Source organism: Dendrobates tinctorius, unplaced genomic scaffold, assembly GCF_039654945.1.
Source record: "Dendrobates tinctorius isolate UK_male_01 unplaced genomic scaffold, ASM3965494v1 ptg000060l, whole genome shotgun sequence".
NCBI lineage: Eukaryota > Metazoa > Chordata > Amphibia > Anura > Dendrobatidae > Dendrobates > Dendrobates tinctorius.
Window position 1 is genome coordinate 24,285,064 of NW_027361728.1, and position 18,405 is coordinate 24,303,468.

The window sequence follows — 18,405 nt, forward strand, 5'->3', positions numbered from 1 at the left end:
GTTCTGCAGGCCTCGACGGGGTTCTCCCCCTTTGAGCTCCTGTATGGCAGGCGAATCCGGGTAACCCTTGGGTTGGTAAGAGATTCCTGGGAAGATGAGCCAAACCCCACTGAAGTGTTCATCGTGGATTGTCATTGCTACCGTGACAAGATGCAGACCTTAACGCAGGTGGTACATGAAAACATGGTGCAGGCTCAGGCTGACCAGAAGCACTGGTACGACCAGAATGCCCGGGAGCGGACTTACCAGATGGGTCAAAAGGTGTGGGTGCTTGTCCCTGTACCAAAGGATAAGCTTCAGGCAGCCTGGGAAGGTCCATACGTCGTCCACCAAAAGCTCAACCCGGTCACCTATGTGGTCATGCTTGACCACGCTCGGGGTAGGCGCAAGGCCCTTCACGTCAACATGATGAAGGCTCACCACGAACGTGACGCCTGCGTCCTACCGGTCTGCAACCTGCCCGAGGGAGGAAGAGTCCCCTCCTGGACATGCTGGCCCAAGCCAAGGCCAATGGGTCCATTGAGGACATGGAGGTAAGTGCCTCGCTATCCGAATCCCAGCGTTTGCAGTTGACCATCCTGGAACTCTTCCGGGCCGTGTTCTCCGACCCGCACGGACTGAGTTACACGTGGTCCGTAAAAACAGTCCCTGGATGTTAACTCTAATCAGGTCAGGCCTGAGGATAGACTTCCATTCACTCTCTCCCCAGAACTTTGTCATAACTCCCCTACGATCCTCTCCGGAGGAACAAAAGGCCCTGGAGTGTGAGGTTTTGGACCTAGTGAGCAAAGCTGTTCTCCAGGCGGTCCTTCCTTGAGAAAGGAGGGAAGGATTCTACTCTCCATTGTTCCTGGTAAACAAACCAGATGGGTCATACCAGACAATTATAAACTTAAAAAAAAGTTGAACTAGTATGTAAAAAATACAAGAGTTTATGATGGAATCAATAAAGTCAGCCATCAAAATATTGTTTCCCAACTGCTTCATGACTGTTCTGGGTCTCAGCGATGCATATTACCATGTCCCTATACACAATACTCTCTCAAAGGTTCCTCACGGTCGTGGTCTCCATAAAAGGAGAAATAATTTTTTTTCCAATACAGGCCCTTTCTTTTGTCTTATTGGTAGCCCCTCAGGTGTTTACCAAATTAGTGGCGAAGACTATGGTGCACCTGAAGAAATGGGACATTTTGATCTTCCCTTTTTTGGACGACTTTTTGGTAATATGCGACTCAGCCCAACTTTGCAGAACACAACTAGACAGGGTAATGACTACCTTAGTAAACCAGGGTTGGATTTTGAACATAAAAAATCAAGGCTCAAGCCAAAGACTGCACAAGAGTTCCTAGGACTGATATTAGATGCCCGGAAACGAAAATGCTGCCTCCCAGCGGGAAAAAGGGGGCATCACAAAACCCATCCATGACTTTGAGGAAGGCCATGTCCCTGTTAGGTTCCCTAACCACTTGTCTGCCAGCAGTCCAGTGGGCCCAAATACACACTAGGGGCCTACAGTGGGACATTTTAAATTAAATAAGGCTGTCTAAAAGGTTGCTTGGAAGGGCACATGACTTATCTTCAGCAACTATTCATTCCCTGAGTTGGAAAGATATGAGCAATCTAACCAAAGGAGTCACTTGGATAATCTGTGTCCTGAGTTGTTAACATGGATGCAAGCCCCACCAGATGGGGGGCTCACCTGGACAACAAGGTTACTCAGGGGGTCTGGACGAGGTAGGAATTTGAGGTATCCTCAAACCAAAAGGTGCTATTGGCAGTGAGTTATGCCCTGTTAGAATTCTTGGATACCTTTCGAGGTACTCATATGCGACTATTTTTGGACAGTTAGGTGGTGGTGGCCTATCTGAACCAACGGAGGGGAACCAGGTCACGGGCCCTGATGAACTCATCTCAGATTTTCAGGTTGGCGGAAAGCAATCTCCTATCCATGTCAGCACTAAACTTTCGGGGGGGTAGAGAATCACAGGGCAGAATTTTTTGAGCTGCACTCATTTGAGACAGGGCAAGTGGGTGCTAAAGGAGTCCGTTTTCAAACAAATTGTGGAAATGTGGAGTCTTTTGGTCATAGATCTCTTTGCCGATATCAACAACACAAAGGTAGACTCCTTTTGCTCTAGATCCCAGAGAGAACCTTCAGGCTCTAGATGCCTTTATGATCCCATGGAATCAGAGCCTGGCCTATGCCTTTCCCCTGGTCATTCTCATCCCAACGTTCCTAAGGAAGATCAGGGAGGACAGGACAAGAATAATACTGATAGCACCCTTTTTGCCAAGAAGAACTTGTTTCTCCTGGCTGAGTATGATGTCTCTCACCGATACTTGGGTTTTACTGGAAATCCCGGACCTTCTTTCTCAGGGACCAGTGTTTCACCCTCAGGTAGCAAACCTACACTTAACAGCATGGAATTTTAAAGGGCGCTGTTGAGGAACAGAGGTTTCTCCCCAAATTTGGTTTTCACCCTGCTCGAGTAGGAAAATTGTCACCACTGTGACTAGAGCTTATGGTAAAAACTGGAAGAAATTCCTATCCATCTCAAGGGTGAGAATCCAGGATGGAGTCACTATTATGGCAATCCTGGAGTTTCTGCAGAAGGGGTTGGAACAAGGGCCTGGCAACCAGCACCCTGAGGGCTTACTCATTTGCGAGAAAAAAAAGGTCTGATTTCCGGACCGAAAAAACAGATGAGTGCTATGCGAGTGTAATGCGATTTCCCCCCCCCACGGAACATCCGTATGACATGCATATGCAATGGAATTTTAATATGAGGTTTTACATAGAGCAGTGATCTCTATGTAAAAACTCATGTTAGCATAGCATTGTTACAAAAAAACTGTACACCGTTTAAAAAGCAAATCCTTAAAATATATATATAATCTTAAAAGCTGGCAGATGCCGGGTACAGTATAGAATAGAACCCGGCAGGATATGAGACATGGTTTACATACATTAAACCATTGCATATCCGTTGGATTTATATACACTGTGTTCCAAATTATTATGCAAATTGGATTTAAGTGTCATAAAGATGTTATTTTTTGTTTTTCAAATAAACTCATAGATGGTATTGTGTATCAGGGCTCTTTGGATCACTGAAATCAATCTCAAATGCCTGTGATTAGTTTACCAGGTGAGCTCAATTAAAGGAAAACTAATTAAGAATGATGTTCCACATTATTAAGCAGGGCACAGGTTTCAAGGAATTTAGGAAATAAAAAGGATCTCTCTGCTGCTGAAAAGCATCAAATAGTGCAATGCCTTGGTCAAGAGATGAAAACATTAGATATTTCCCAAAAATTTAAACGTGATCATTGTACTGTTAAGAGATTTGTGGTTGATTCTGAGCACAGACATGTTTGTGCTGATAAAGGAAGAATGAGGAAGGTTTCTGCCAGGCAAGTTCATTGGATTAAGAGAGTGGCTGCTAAAAAGCCATTACAAACCAGCAAACAGATATTTAAAGCTGCTGGTGCCTCTGGAGTCCCTCGAACCTCATGGTGTAGGATCCTTCAAAGGCTTGCTGTGGTGCATAAATCTACTATTCGGCCAACCCTAAACAGTGTTCACAAGCAGAAATGGTTGCAGTGGGCCCAGACATACAGTGCCTACAAGTAGTATTCAACCCCCTGCAGATTTAGCAGGTTTACACATTCGGAATTAACTTGGCATTGTGACATTTGGACTGTAGATCAGCCTGGAAGTGTGAAATGCACTGCAGCAAAAAAGAATGTTATTTCTTTGTTTAATTTTTTTTTAAATTGTGAAAAGTTTATTCAGAGGGTCATTTATTATTCAACCCCTCAAACCACCAGAATTCTGTTTGGTTCCCCTAAAGTATTAAGAAGTATTTCAGGCACAAAGAACAATGAGCTTCACATGTTTGGATTAATTATCTCTTTTTCCAGCCTTTTCTGACTATTTAAGACCCTCCCCAAACTTGTGAACAGCACTCATACATGGTCAACATGGGAAAGACAAAGGAGCATTCCAAGGCCATCAGAGACAAGATCGTGGAGGGTCACAAGGCTGGCAAGGGGTACAAAACCCTTTCCAAGGAGTTGGGCCTACCTGTCTCCACTGTTGGGAGCATCATCCGGAAGTGGAAGGCTTATGGAACTACTGTTAGCCTTCAACGGCCTGGACAGCCTTTGAAAGTTTCCTCCCGTGCCGAGGCCAGGCTTGTCCAAAGAGTCAAGGCTAACCCAAGGACAACAAGGAAGGAGCTCCGGGAAGATCTCATGGCAGTGGGGACATTGGTTTCAGTCAATACCATAAGTAACGTACTCCACCGCAATGGTCTCCGTTCCAGACGAGCCCGTAAGGTACTTTTACTTTCAAAGCGTCATGTCAAGGCTCGTCTACAGTTTGCTCATGATCACTTGGAGGACTCTGAGACAGACTGGTTCAAGGTTCTCTGGTCTGATGAGACCAAGATCGAGATCTTTGGTGCCAACCACACACGTGACTTTTGGAGACTGGATGGCACTGCATACGACCCCAAGAATACCATCCCTACAGTCAAGCATGGTGGTGGCAGCATCATGCTGTGGGGCTGTTTCTCAGCCAAGGGGCCTGGCCATCTGGTCCGCATCCATGGGAAGATGGATAGCACGGCCTACCTGGAGATTTTGGGCAAGAACCTCCGCTCCTCCATCAAGGATCTTAAGATGGGTCGTCATTTCATCTTCCAACAAGACAACGACCCAAAGCACACAGCCAAGAAAACCAAGGCCTGGTTCAAGAGGCAAAAAATCAAGGTGTTGGAGTGGCCTAGTCAGTCTCCTGACCTTAACCCAATTGAAAACTTGTGGAAGGAGCTCAAGATTAAAGTCCACATGAGACACCCAAAGAACCTAGATAACTTGGAGAAGATCTGCATGGAGGAGTGGGCCAAGATAACTCCAGAGACCTGTGCCGGCCTGATCAGGTCTTATAAAAGACGATTATTAGCTGTAATTGCAAACAAGGGTTATTCCACAAAATATTAAACCTAGGGGTTGAATAATAATTGACCCACACTTTTATGTTTAAAATTTATTAAAATTTAACTGAGCAACATAACTTTTTGGTTTGTAAGATTTATGCATCTGTTAATAAATCCTGCTCTTGTGTGAAGTTTGAAGGCTCTAACTTATTTGCATCTTATCAAGCCTGCTAAATCTGCAGGGGGTTGAATACTACTTGTAGGCACTGTACATGAAGACTAATTTTCAAACAGTCTTGTTTACTGATGAGTGTCGAGCAACCCTGGATGGTCCAGATGGATGGAGTAGTGGATGGTTGGTGGATGGCCACTATGTCCCAACAAGGCTGCGACATCAGCAAGGAGGTGGAGGAGTCATGTTTTGGGCCGGAATCATGGGGAAACAGCTGGTAGGGCTCTTTAAGGTTCCTGAAGGTGTGAAAATGACCTCTGCAAAGTATATAGAGTTTCTGACTGACAGCTGTCTTCCATGGTATAAAAAGCAGAAACGTGCCTTCAGGAGCAAAATCATCTTCATGCATGACAATGCACCATCTCATTCTGCAAAGAATACCTCTGAGTCATTGACTGCTATAGGCATAAAAGTAAATAAACTCATGGTGTGGCCACCATCTTCCCCTGACCTCAACCCTATAGAGAACCTTTGGAGTATCATCAAGCAAAAGATCTATGAGGGTGGGAGGCAGTTCACATCAAAACAGCAGCTCTGGGAGGCTATTCTGACTTCATGCAAAGAAATACAAGCAGTAACTCTCCAAAAACTCACAATTTCAATGGATGCAAGAATTGTGAAGGTGATATCAAAGAAGGGTTCCTATGTTACCATGTAACTTGGCCTGTTAAGCTATTTAACTCCAAAATATCCTTTTTGTTTAGTGAATGTGACCTCCTAATGCTGAAAATTCCACAAATGAGCATTTTCAGTTCTTTAAAACATATCAAATGTTTAGAAATTCTACTGTGCCTAATAATTTGGAACAGTGCAATTTGAGTTTTTATTCATTTTGGAGATTATACTGTTATTATTGGGAGGTTTCTTCAATAAAATTTGATGTATACTCTAACCGGTGATGACTTTTATTAGACTGACTGTCATTTGTACTGACTATTTAGGAAAATCAGAGAGAAATATCATTTGCATAATAATTTGGAACACAGTGTATGTCCCTCACTAATAATGTTAGTAGTGTGTGTGTGTAAAATTTTGGAGCTGTAGGTGTTAAAGGATTAATTCACGTAAAAACTTGCGTAGGCTCCCGTGCATATTTCCCTGCTAGAGAGGGCAAGCTAGTGACTGAGGGCAGAAATTAATAGACTAGAGAGGGACCATTGTTTTTTGTCCCCCCCCGGCTAAAGAAAAATCTGCCCCCAGCCACCCCAGAAAAGGCGCATCTGTAATCTGTAAGATGTGCCAATTCTGGCACTTACCCTCTCTCTTACCATTGCCCTGTAGCGATGGCATATGGGGTAATAAGAGGTTAATATCACCTTGCTGTTGTAAGTTGACATTAAGCGTGGTTAATAATGTAGAGGTGTCAATAAGACACCTATCCATTATTAATCCACTAGTCAAAGGGTTAAAAACCCCCACAAGAATAAAGTTTTAATTAAATAAACACCCATTTTTTCCATCTTTATTTCTCTCCCAATCTAGTCAAAGCCATCGTTCTCCTGTAAAAAATCCAAAATAAAAAAGCAACCATATCCCATACCTGTCTGCCATGCAGTCAAGTCCCACGCTGCAATCCATCTGAAGGGGCAAAATAGTTAACAACCGGGAGCGGTGCTAATGCGACCCTCCTGACTGTAAGCCACAGAGGAATGACTGCGTAGCCTCCTCGCCTGACCGGGCATGAACTGATTAGCGTGGGAAAGTTTCTGAACACTTTCCCATGCTGTCAGTTCACCGCGGATCAGGTGAGGAGTCTATGCAGCCTCAGTGACTACCGCTGATGTTGGGATATTGTTGCTTTATTTTGGATTTTTTACAGAACGATCGCTTCGCTTGGATTGGGAGTTAAATAAAGGTGTAAAAAGTGTGTGTTTTATTCATTAAAACTCTTTATTCTTAATGTCTGTGTTTTTTTAACCCCTTTTAGACTAGTGGATTAATAATGGAGAGGTGTCTTATTGACACCTCTCCATTATTAACCAGGCTTAATGTCACCTTACAATAGCAAGGTGACATTAACCCCTTATTACCCCTTATGCCACCCGCTACAGGGCAATGGGAAGAGAGCGGGAAAGTGATGGAATTGGCGCATCTGTAAGATGCACCTTTTCTGGGGTGGCTGGGGGCAGATTTGTTTAGCCAGGGGGGGCCCAAAAGCAATAGTCCCTCTCTAGGCTATTAATTTCTGCCCTCAGTCACTGGCTTGCCCTCTCTGGCGGAGAAAATTGCACGGGAGCCCACGCAAGTTTTTTCCGTGAATTCTTTAACACCTACAGCTCCAAAATTTTACACACATACACTACTAACATTATTAGTGAGGGACATATATAAAACTAACAGATATGCAATGGTTTTATGCATGTCTCATATCCTGTCGGGTTCTGTAATGATTTTACAAAAGCCAACAAATGAATTATCACCTATTCTACTATGTATCTATCTATGACATATATATATATATATATATATACACACACACCTCTTCTATGTGTATACCTGTATTCTATCTTTTCTATTATACCATGTCAGTGTGATTTTACTGTATAGCCGCATATGAATTGCCAGCTTTTCATAGGATACCGGTGCGTAAAAATCGGACAGCACTTGCATGCTGCGAGTGCTGTCCGTTTTTTTTTTTTTCTCGCATCCATTGACTTGCATTGGCGAGTCTCATCCGAGAATCGCAGCAATACGCAGCATGCTGCAATTTTTTTTTTTCTCAGTCCGATTTCGGCTGAGAAAATCACAAATGAGATGTCACCTATTGAATAACATTGGTCCGAGTGCAATCCAATCTTTTTTTTTTATCGGATTGCCGTCGTCCGTATTTCTCCACAGTGAGTACGAGCCCTAAAGGTTCAGGTAGCAGCTCTAGGGGGCCTTATACAATCACGACATAGCAGGCAGTCCATGGGTGGCACGATTTATTAGAGCCTCCGCAAGATCTATTCCCATTGTCAGCCAAAAAATAACACCATGGGATCTAAACTTGCTTCTTATCAGCCCTAACAGATCCTCCCTTTGAACCTCTCGGCCCCACTCATGGTTCTATCCCTTGAAATGGTCCTTCTAGTGGTGACATATAGGCCTTATCTGCAGCCCCCCCTTCACTAAAATCCTAGATGACAGGATTATTTTAAAACATGACCCTGCTTACTTGCCCAAGGTAGCATCTTGTTTCCACGGGTCCCAAGAGGTAGTTCTTCCTTCTTTTTGCTCCAATCCAACAAAAAAAATGGAAGAGGAGAAATTCCACATCTTAGATGTAAAAAGATGTTTGGTTCAGTACCTAGAGTCTACCCAGGGGTGTAGGAAGGATGAGTCTGTTTATATGCTTTCAGGGGCCTCGGAAGGGACTCAATGCCTCCAAAAGTACCTGGGCAAGATGGATAAGAGATACAATCTCGTTGGCCTACTCATTTAGTGGGAATGTCATCCCGGAGGGTCTGTGAGCTCATTCCATGAGAGCAGTTGGCAAGCTCCAGAACAGAAAAATCAGAGGTATCAATAGAGCAGATCTGTAAGGCTGCCACTTGGTCATCACCATCTACCTTTTTCAAACACTTTTTGGCTGGACCCAGCCTCTTTTTTTTGACCTAACCTTTTGGGAGAAGGGTTCTACAGGCTGAGGTTTCCTGCCTAAAGATACAATTCTCTGTTAAAGGGAACCTGTCACCCCCCCCTCCCCCCAGGGCATTTTTCAGCTAAAGAGCCACCTTCAGCAACACTAAGGCTGCATTCTGTGAAGGTGGCTCTTCTTTTTCTGACCCCCAGTAATGCCAAAATATTGACTTTTATAATTAGCTCCTCATACCTGTAATGTGTCCCACAGGTATGTTGTGTCCCCCAGTATCAGCCGCCTACCATCCGTCAATCATGCCTGTCCGAGGCCTTGGCGCCGCCCACGATCTGTCCATCATGGTGCCCCGTGCGTCCGCTGCCTCCTCTTGATTTGAATCCCGGCGCCTGCGCTGTAACAAGTGTTCTCAGGCATGCGCTGTGCGCGCTGCCCGAAAACCGACATCGGGCTATTGCGCCTGCGCATTGTGGAGGCCCCAGATCCGCCCCACAGTGTGTTACGATGTATTGACACTGTGGGGCTGGGGCCTCCGCAACACGCAGGTGGAAAAAAAACGCAGCATGTGCACAGCGTTTTCCAGTTTACCATTAAAAACAATGGTACTGTACAACACACCTAAATATGCTGCGGACCCGCAGCTGCAGATCCGCAGCAGAATCCGCACCGTGTGCACATACCCTTATGGGCTTTGGCAAACTTCAGCCTGGCTCTCCTTTGCTTCTCATTGATGAAAGGCTTTTTTTCTAGCTTTACATGACTTGAGCCCTGCCTCTAGGAGCCTGTTACGAACTGTTCTTGCCATGCTCTTCACCCCAGCTGCCATTTGCCATTACTTTTGTAGGTCACTTGATGTCATCCTGCGGTTGCTGAATGACATTCAAATAAGAGGACGGTCATCCTGGTCAGTGGAGCGTTGTTTTTGCCCTCTGCCGGTCTGTAGCTTTGTTGTCTGCTGCTTGATCTTGTTGTAATAGACTGCCGTTTTAGAAATTTTAAGGATGGAGGCAACATGACGCTCACAGTATCCCTCTGCTAGTAAAGCCAGAATTGAACCGTTCCTTTCATCACTCAAGACTTTTCAACTTTTTTGGCATGGTTAAAAGTAATTTTTTCATTCCTATTACTTTTGGGATATTACTAGCACTTGTTTTGTCATCCAGCTTGTCCTATTGCAAGAGGACTGTGAACACCACAGCAGGGTTTTTTTTATACTTTCCTTCGTTAAATAAGATTTGTTTCAGGTGATCACTTAATCAGAAGCGCATTAAGTAGAATGAGGTGTACTCTTGTTGGAATTCAACTGACAATGGAATGGCTGTCAGTCAGACATGTAAAGAAGCTGATTTTTATAAAACTGTACAGTGGTCTCTTAATTTTTGCCACAGCTGTGTGTGTAATAAACTATTTACCAAGCCCGAAGTTTAGTAATGAACAGGTTTCAGCCAGATACTCTCATTAATAAAACGTTACATAAAGCGTTAAATAAAGACACACACAATCTGTGTGAAACACAATCTATTTTTCAAAAAATGTAAAAAAACAACAACAAAAAAAAACATTGTGCGAGCTCCCGTGTAATTTTCATAACTTGCAGAGGGAAAGCCGACAGCTGAGGACTGATGTTAATTATCTGGGAAGGAGCCAATATCCATAAAGGTTCTCAGGCTATTAATATCAGCTCACAGATGTTTGCTTACCCTTTACTGGTTAGTTTACAGGGGATCCCCAGAAAAAATTGTAAGGGGCCATGGATATTGACCCTCTCTCCACCCCAGCCTAAAAATTGCAGCTTGCAGCCGCCCAGGAAAGGCACATCAATTCTGGTGCTTGACCAGCTCTTCCCAATTGCCCTGTAGCAGTGGCAAGTTGGGTAATGTTTGTGGGGTTGATGTCCACTTTGTATTTTCTGGTGACATCAAGCCCACAAGTTAGTAATGGAGAGACATCTATTAATTCAAATCTGCGGTGAATGACTTTTCTCACGGTGATGAGGTCACCGCAGTTCAGCCCGGCTGAGAACCCTGCCTCAGTAACATGCGGCATCCTCGATGATGTCACTGCTGCTCACTGAATCTGTGCTCGCAGCAGTTCATTCATCATTGGTTTGAGCCTGGATGTTAACATCTTGCCACCATCCAGGTTGAAAACTATTAATCCCCAGTCATCGATTAAAGCTTGAGACAATGTCTGACAGGTGAGGGATACTGTTGTTTTTTTATTTTTGTTTTATTACAGGAGACGTTGGCTTTAATATAATAGGCATTAGGCTCTGTGTACACAGTGCGTTTTTTATGCGTTTTCTCCGCTCGGAAGTGGGCCAAAATTGCTATAGAATCCTTATGCAAGATAATTCAATGACAATCCTGAAGTGTTGTGCACATGATCAGTAATTTTCCTCAAGTATTTGCATTGCAGCATGTCAATCCTTTGTGCTTTTCTGCAGCGTTTGTCACCCATAGACTTCAATTGAGTCAGTAAAATCTGCAGCAAAAATGCAGGTATAAAAACGTTTGTGGATTTGCTGAGTTTTAGTTTGCGTTTTACAGGCTTCCTATGGTGTTCTCCATGCTGTCATCTGTGTGACTGCGTGGGAAACACTGGCAAGGTGGTTCTTATTGGTAGTATCTCCACCACCGGTAAGACCGTCGGTCAGAGCGCTGTGAGATCATGCTGTCAGATGTCAGCATCACCCCGCAGCTGTGACTGTGACCCACAGTAATGCTACTGCGAGTCAGTCACAAAAAAAGTAAAATAATTCCATACATGTTCAAATAAAAATACCATTATACTCCCCAAAGCTCAAATCCCATATGCCCTCTTCTCCTAGAGAAAAATTTAAAACAATAAACCAACATATACTCACCTGTCTGCCGCAGTCCACGTAACTCCTAATGTCCCACGTGTAAAACAGTCACATCGGGAGACACACTGTGGGAGTGACTACCTCCTGTCAGTGTATCACTGAGCTACCAAAAAGAGGTCACAGGAGTTCATCAGCTGATCAGCTCCAGTGCTCTCACGCAGTGGTGCCATTTCTCATGGCAGCTTAGTGATACACTGTGAGTGATTACCTCCTGTCAGTATATCGCTGGCTGTCTTAGATAGCAGTCACTGATGTAGGTGCTCTCAAAGTGATCAAGATCCTCGTGGTACATTATGGGTTATCTCTGTGGACAGGTGAGGAGTGTTGTGGTTTATTTTATTTTTTTATTGCAGGCGACGTTGGCTTTAGTGGATTAGGCATTTGGTGAGCATGGTTTAATTAAGATTCACTAAAGGAGTCTGTCATATGAAATAGAGAACTTTATTCTGGGTGTGTTTTTATACAATATCACTATGGGATTACTAATGGATAGGTGTCTTTTAGATGTCTCTCCATTACTAAACTGTGGGCTTGAGGTCACCTGACAATACAAAGGTGACATCAACCTCACAAATATGAACCCCACTTGTCACCGCTACAGGGCAAGTGGGAAGAGCGAGGTTAAGCACCAGATTGGGTGCATCTTATAGATGGGCCTTTTATTATAAGCACACTCCTGCTGCAGATAGTGGAGGAAGGTCTTTTTTTGGGGGGTGGGGGGGCACTTGCATGGCTCTCGTTATCCATTTGTAAACTTCCAGCCGCCTGCTCTCGCTGTTATCAGCTGACTATAACTCAACATTCTTCCCTGCTCACTGGCAGAGCAGGGGAGAATGATGAGAGCAGTGTTCAGCACCCAGCGCCGCTACGGTTCACACTGATGACACACGGATATCATCAGTGCGCGGAGCATTTTGTGTCCCTTACTACTGTTAAAAAACATACGCGGTCCATTGAAACAACACACTGACGTGCACAGGTGGGTCGATGTGTGTAAGGGGCTCTGGTATGTGTGAAAACAGTTACCACACATACTGGACACACTGACGTGTGAAAGAGTCCTAACTTTGGAACTTCATCCAAATTCGGATTACGCTACGGTGGTGTGTATTTGGCTAAGCCCTTAATACCTATAGGTTTCTTTCTTCTGTCCCACACTTTATGCATTAATGCCAATGTTGGTGTAAGGATTCCCTCTGGGAGAAATACCAAGCTACAGCCGACAGAGGTGAGGCCCATTTCATATTCTGTAAAATAAGAGCACCTGGCTTGCCCATGTCATTTCTGCCTCCCCATCCATGGAGGTGTTGTAATTGGGATGCAGTAAAATACAGCCATGGATCAGAGATAGTCAGTCCACCCTTATCCTTATTAAGCTGGAGAGTTTGTAGTTTTATTCTAGCATGCTGTTTGCTCCATCTTACTTCCCTGAACATGGTTTGCACTTTACAAAACATGGGAGAGGAAGCCAAGAATGTTGCCCATATAACATTTATGGCATAACAGTCATCTTGATAAGATTTCCTCTATCTAGGCCTACAGCATTTTACAACAGAAACCACCAGTGCCTGACTATGGGTACCGTTACACTTAGCGATGCACCAGCGATCCTGACAACGATATGTATCGCTGGTGTATCGGTAAGTGGTCGCTAGTGAGCTGCCACACAGGCAGATCTCACCAGCGACATAGCAGGGGTTGGGGGTCGCTACTTACCCGTCAGACGCGGCGATCCTGACGTCCTCCTGCCCGCGTCCACGCATCGCTGGTCGGCGCCACAGGAAGCGCCCGACGAGAAATGGTCCAGGACCTTCTCGCGCGATCAGCGATAACCAGTGGGGGAGCTGGTCGGAGGTAAGTATCACATGTAGCGATATTGCTAGCAATATCGCTGCTACGTCACAAAACCAGTGACGTTACAGCGATATTGCTAGCGATATCGCTATGTGTAACGGGCCCTTATATTCACATAATAAAACAAGAACAAAAAGATCAATCCCACAATATAGGTTTCATATGGAGAGATAATCACCATAATTATATCCTGAGGAAAAAAGATCAAGGTGAACAAGCATAAGGAGACATATTTACGAAACCAAAATGTGAATACCTTATTTAGTATAACATAATTATACATACACTGGTTAAAAAATAAAGGGAATACTTAACACGTTGTAACTCCAAGTCAATGACACTTCTGTGAAATCAACCTGTCCACTTATAAAGTAACACCGATTGTGAATACATTTTTCCTGCTGTTGCTCAAATGAAACAGACAACAGGTATAAATGATGGGCAATTAGCAAGACAACCCCTATAAAGAAGTGGTTCTGGAGGGGATGACCACAGACCATTTCTCTGTTCTCATGCTGTTTAGCAGTTGCTTTGGCCACTTTTACATTTTGTCGTTGCACTCACCCCTACAATAGCATGAGACAGTGTCTACAACCCACAGAAGTAGCTCATGTAGTGCAGCTCATCCAGGATGGCACAGCAATGTGAGCTGTGGCAAGAAGGGTAGCTGTGTCTGTTGGCACAGTGTTCAGAGCATGGAGCAGATACCAGGAGACGTGGAGGGGGCCATAGGAGGGCGACAATCCAGCAGCAGTACCGCTACCTCCTCCAATGTGCTAGGAGGAACAGGCTGAGCAGTGCTCTGCAAAATGACCTCCAGCAGGCCACTAACATCCATGTGTCTGCTTAGACTCCATCAGGGTGGTATGAGAGCCCGACGTCCATATGTGGATGTTGTGCTTACAGCCCAACACTGTGCAGACCCATTGGCATCTGCCAGAGAACACTAAGATTGGTAGATTTGACATTGCTGCCCTGTGCTCTACACGGATGAGAGCAGGTTCACACTAAGTACTTGTGACAGAGTCTGGAGATGCTGTGGAGAATGTTCTGCTGCCTGCAACATCCTCCAGCATGACCGGTTTGGCAATGGGTCAGTAATGGCATTTCTGTGGAGGACCGCACAGCCCTCCCTATGCTAGCCAGAGATACCCTGACTGCCATTAGGGACCAGGATGAGATCCTCAGACCCATTGTGAGACCAGGTGCAGTGGGCCCAGGTTCTTTCTGATGCATGGCAATGCTAGGCCTCATGTGGCTGAAGTGTGTCAGCAGTTCCTGCATGATAAAGACACTGATGCTATGGCCGGGCCTGCCCATTCCACAGACCTGAATCCAATCGAGCACATCATGTCTCGTTCCATCCACCAAAGCCATGTTGCACTACAGACTGTCCAGGAGTTGACTGATGCTTTAATCCAGGTCTAGAAGGAGATCCCTCAGAACATCTGCCACCTCATCAGGACCAAGCCCAGACATTGTAGAGAGGTCTTAAAGGCACATGGAGGCCACATGCACTACTGAGCATCATTTCCTTGTCTTGACGCATTTCCACTGAAGTTGGATCAGCCTGTAATTTGATTTTCCACTTTGAATTTGAGTATCATTCCAAATCCAGACCTCCATGGGATATTAATTTTGATTTACATTGAGTTGAGAACAATGAAACTTAAAAATAATCGTTCTACTATGTAATGAATAAAGATTTGCAACTGGAATATTTCAATATATATGATAGACTAGTATATAGTGAGCAGTCAGTTAAAAACATACAAGTGCTTCTCACTTAATTACATAATCAAAAAGATAATTTCAGTTCTTCAATACAAAAAGTGAACCTCATTATAGAGTCATTACAAAGAGATCTATTTCACGTGTTTATTTCTGTTAATTTTGATGATTATGGCTTACAGCCAATGAAAACCCAAAAGTCGTTATCTCAGTAAATTAGAATACTTAACACCAGCTTGAAAAATGATTTTAAAATCCAAAATGTTGGCCTAATGAAATTTATGTTCAGTAAATGCACTCAGTACTTGGTCGGAGCAACTTTTGCATCAATTGCTGCATCAATGTGGCGTGGCATGAGTTAATTTAGCATATTTCGTTAATGCTACTCCCATGAGAGTTCAGTAATGTTGAGCATGGAGACAGAAGAGTTCATTGGATCGCTCAAAAGTTCAGCATACTTATGACCATGTGATTTCAGTTTTTTTTTTTTTTTAATAAATTTGCAAAAAATTCTACATTTGTTTTTTTCAGTCAAGATGGGGTGCAGTGTACATTAATGAGAAAAAATGAACTTTTTTTGAATTTACCAAATGGCTGCAATGAAAGAGTGGAAAAATATAAAAGGGTGTGAATACTTTCCGTACCCACTGTCTAGCGGTCAGTAAGTATACACATCAAATAGATTTTAGGCAAACCTATATACACTCATTTCTCCATCATCCATTTGACAGCCACTATGAAATAAAAAAGCACTCCTCCTCCCATCAGTGTTTCTATCCTATTAATATATTGCAGTCATCACATTACACAGCACGGTGTACTTATAATTGCTCATTTAGCCCTTTTTACCAGTTATTTCTTATGTTTCCTTTAGGTCCATTACATCCCATGATAAAAAACAGACTAGCTGAATCCTATAGTCTATGTAGAAACAGGAGGTCAATTTTCCCTGTATGTCATGAGTTACTACAAAAGTCAATGGCTGGGGGGGGGGGGAAGAAGTGGGAGCAGTTGGGACAGGAGATGAAGAGGGGAATTATTTATGGAGGGGGAACAATAGAGTTTCTACATAGAGCAGAGAAAGGAGAAGAACTAGCTGGGTAGAAAGGCAAAATGAGCAACTGTAAGTACACAGTGCTATATAATATGATGGCTGCAATATATTAAGAGGATATACATTTTGGTAGGAGTGCTACTTTAATTCTTGGCCATGGGACAACTGCCGAGTATGACCTTACCCTGGGTGTGTACTTACAGGCACTCTGAACAGTCATTCTTCGCTGAGAAAATGCAGGCACTCAGTGCACCATGGCACAGCTAATCATTTAAATACACCTTCCCACGTTGCTTGTTTTCACCTATCTCCATCCTTCTCTGTCTCTATGAAGCCAGAGCTGTCAATCAAAGAAGAGGGGTAGTGGTAGGTGGATTGAGGGAAAACAAGCTGATGGGGAAAGTGTATAAAATATATATTTTATCTACCTTTGTACACTCTGCCGAGTCCCTTTAAACTCAACATCCCTCGTCTCCAAAATGAAGTATCTGGCAGCACTTTGCCATGTACAATACATTACACCGCCCTACATCAACACATTTTTATATCCCTTAATTGAATGTTATTTTTCAGGTTTTTTTTTTATATGTCCACTTGTCATACATAATTTAACCCCTTCACATATGCTGTACATGTACAGCGCATGTCGTGTCCCTCCCTTTGATGTGGTCTCCGGCGCTGAGCCCACAACTTTCACAACATGTCAGCTGTTTTGAACAGTTGACATGTGCCCCTAACAGCCGCGTGTGGAATTGCGATCCACCCGCAGCCATTAATCTATTAAATGCCGCTGTCATTCTCTGACAGCGTTATTTAAATGTGATCGCACTGAAAGATCGTCACTAATCCTGCCCATCTATGTCACATTACCGGGGGACACCGATAGGTTGGCATGACAACCTGAGGTCTCCAGGAGACCCCTGTGGTTGTCACTGCCGGATTGCTATGAGCGCCGCCCAGTGGTCGGCGCTCATAGCAAGTGAGCATTTTTGCTACACAAAGGCAATCTGATCATTGCCTGTATGTAGCAGAGCCGATCAGATTATCGTAGCTTCTAGTCTCCCATGGAGACTATTGACACAAGTGAAAAGTAATTAAAATGTTTCTAAAAATATTAAAAAAATTAAAAGATAAAGTTCAAATCACCCTCCTTTCTGCCCCCATTCAAAACAAAACAAATAAAAAAATTACACAAATTACACGTTCAGAATCGCCTGATCAATATATAAAAAGAATTAATCCAAATCGGTAAATGAAGTAGCAAAAAAAAAAAAAAAGTTACGACGCCAGAATTACATGTTTTTGGTCGCAGCAATATTGCATTAACATGCAATAACGGGTGATCAAAAGATCGTATCTGCACCAAAATAATATCATTAAAAACATCAGCTTGGCACTCAAAAAATAATCCCTCACCCAACCCGAGATCATGAAAAATGCAGACGCTAAGGGTCTCGGAATATAATATATATATTTTTTTTTTTTAAACAAACTTTGAATTTCTTAAAATCCAATTCCCCCGTTTTTTTGCAATTTCATCGCACTTGGAATCTTTTTCCCCTTTTCAGCTATGCAATATGGTAAAATCAATGGTATCGTTCAAAAATGCAACTCGTCCCGCAAAAAACAAACCCTCACATGGCCATATTGATAGGAAAAATAAAAAATAAAAGATGGCTTTGGGAAGAATGAGAGCGGAAAACAAATGCAAAATCCAAAAAAAAAGGACTGTGGCGTGAAAGGGTTAATGTTACGGGTAGAGTTGAGCACAAAGATTCTCCGGATCTTGGTCCATGTTGGCACTTGGCAGCTGCATCAGGGCCGTGTGAACTTCCCCTGGCATCTTGGATGATTTAGGCCCCTGCACCATTGTGATTGCTGACTGACAAAGTTCACATTGGTAGTGTGACAGCTGGACCAGAGGCAATGTGGCCACCAGACAGGGTCCGGAGGATCATTTTGCTCAAATCTAATTAGGTGCAGTACAGCGTAGTGGCCGGTGACACAAGGTCAGCACCTTGCAGGGTGTACACCCAGTAGCCCAAACACACCAAGGCTTTGGGCTACCGCAGCATTATTTACCACTGCTAAACATGAATGTGCAGAGCTTGGTGTTGGATTTTTGTTTTACCCGCATGTAGAGGGTTT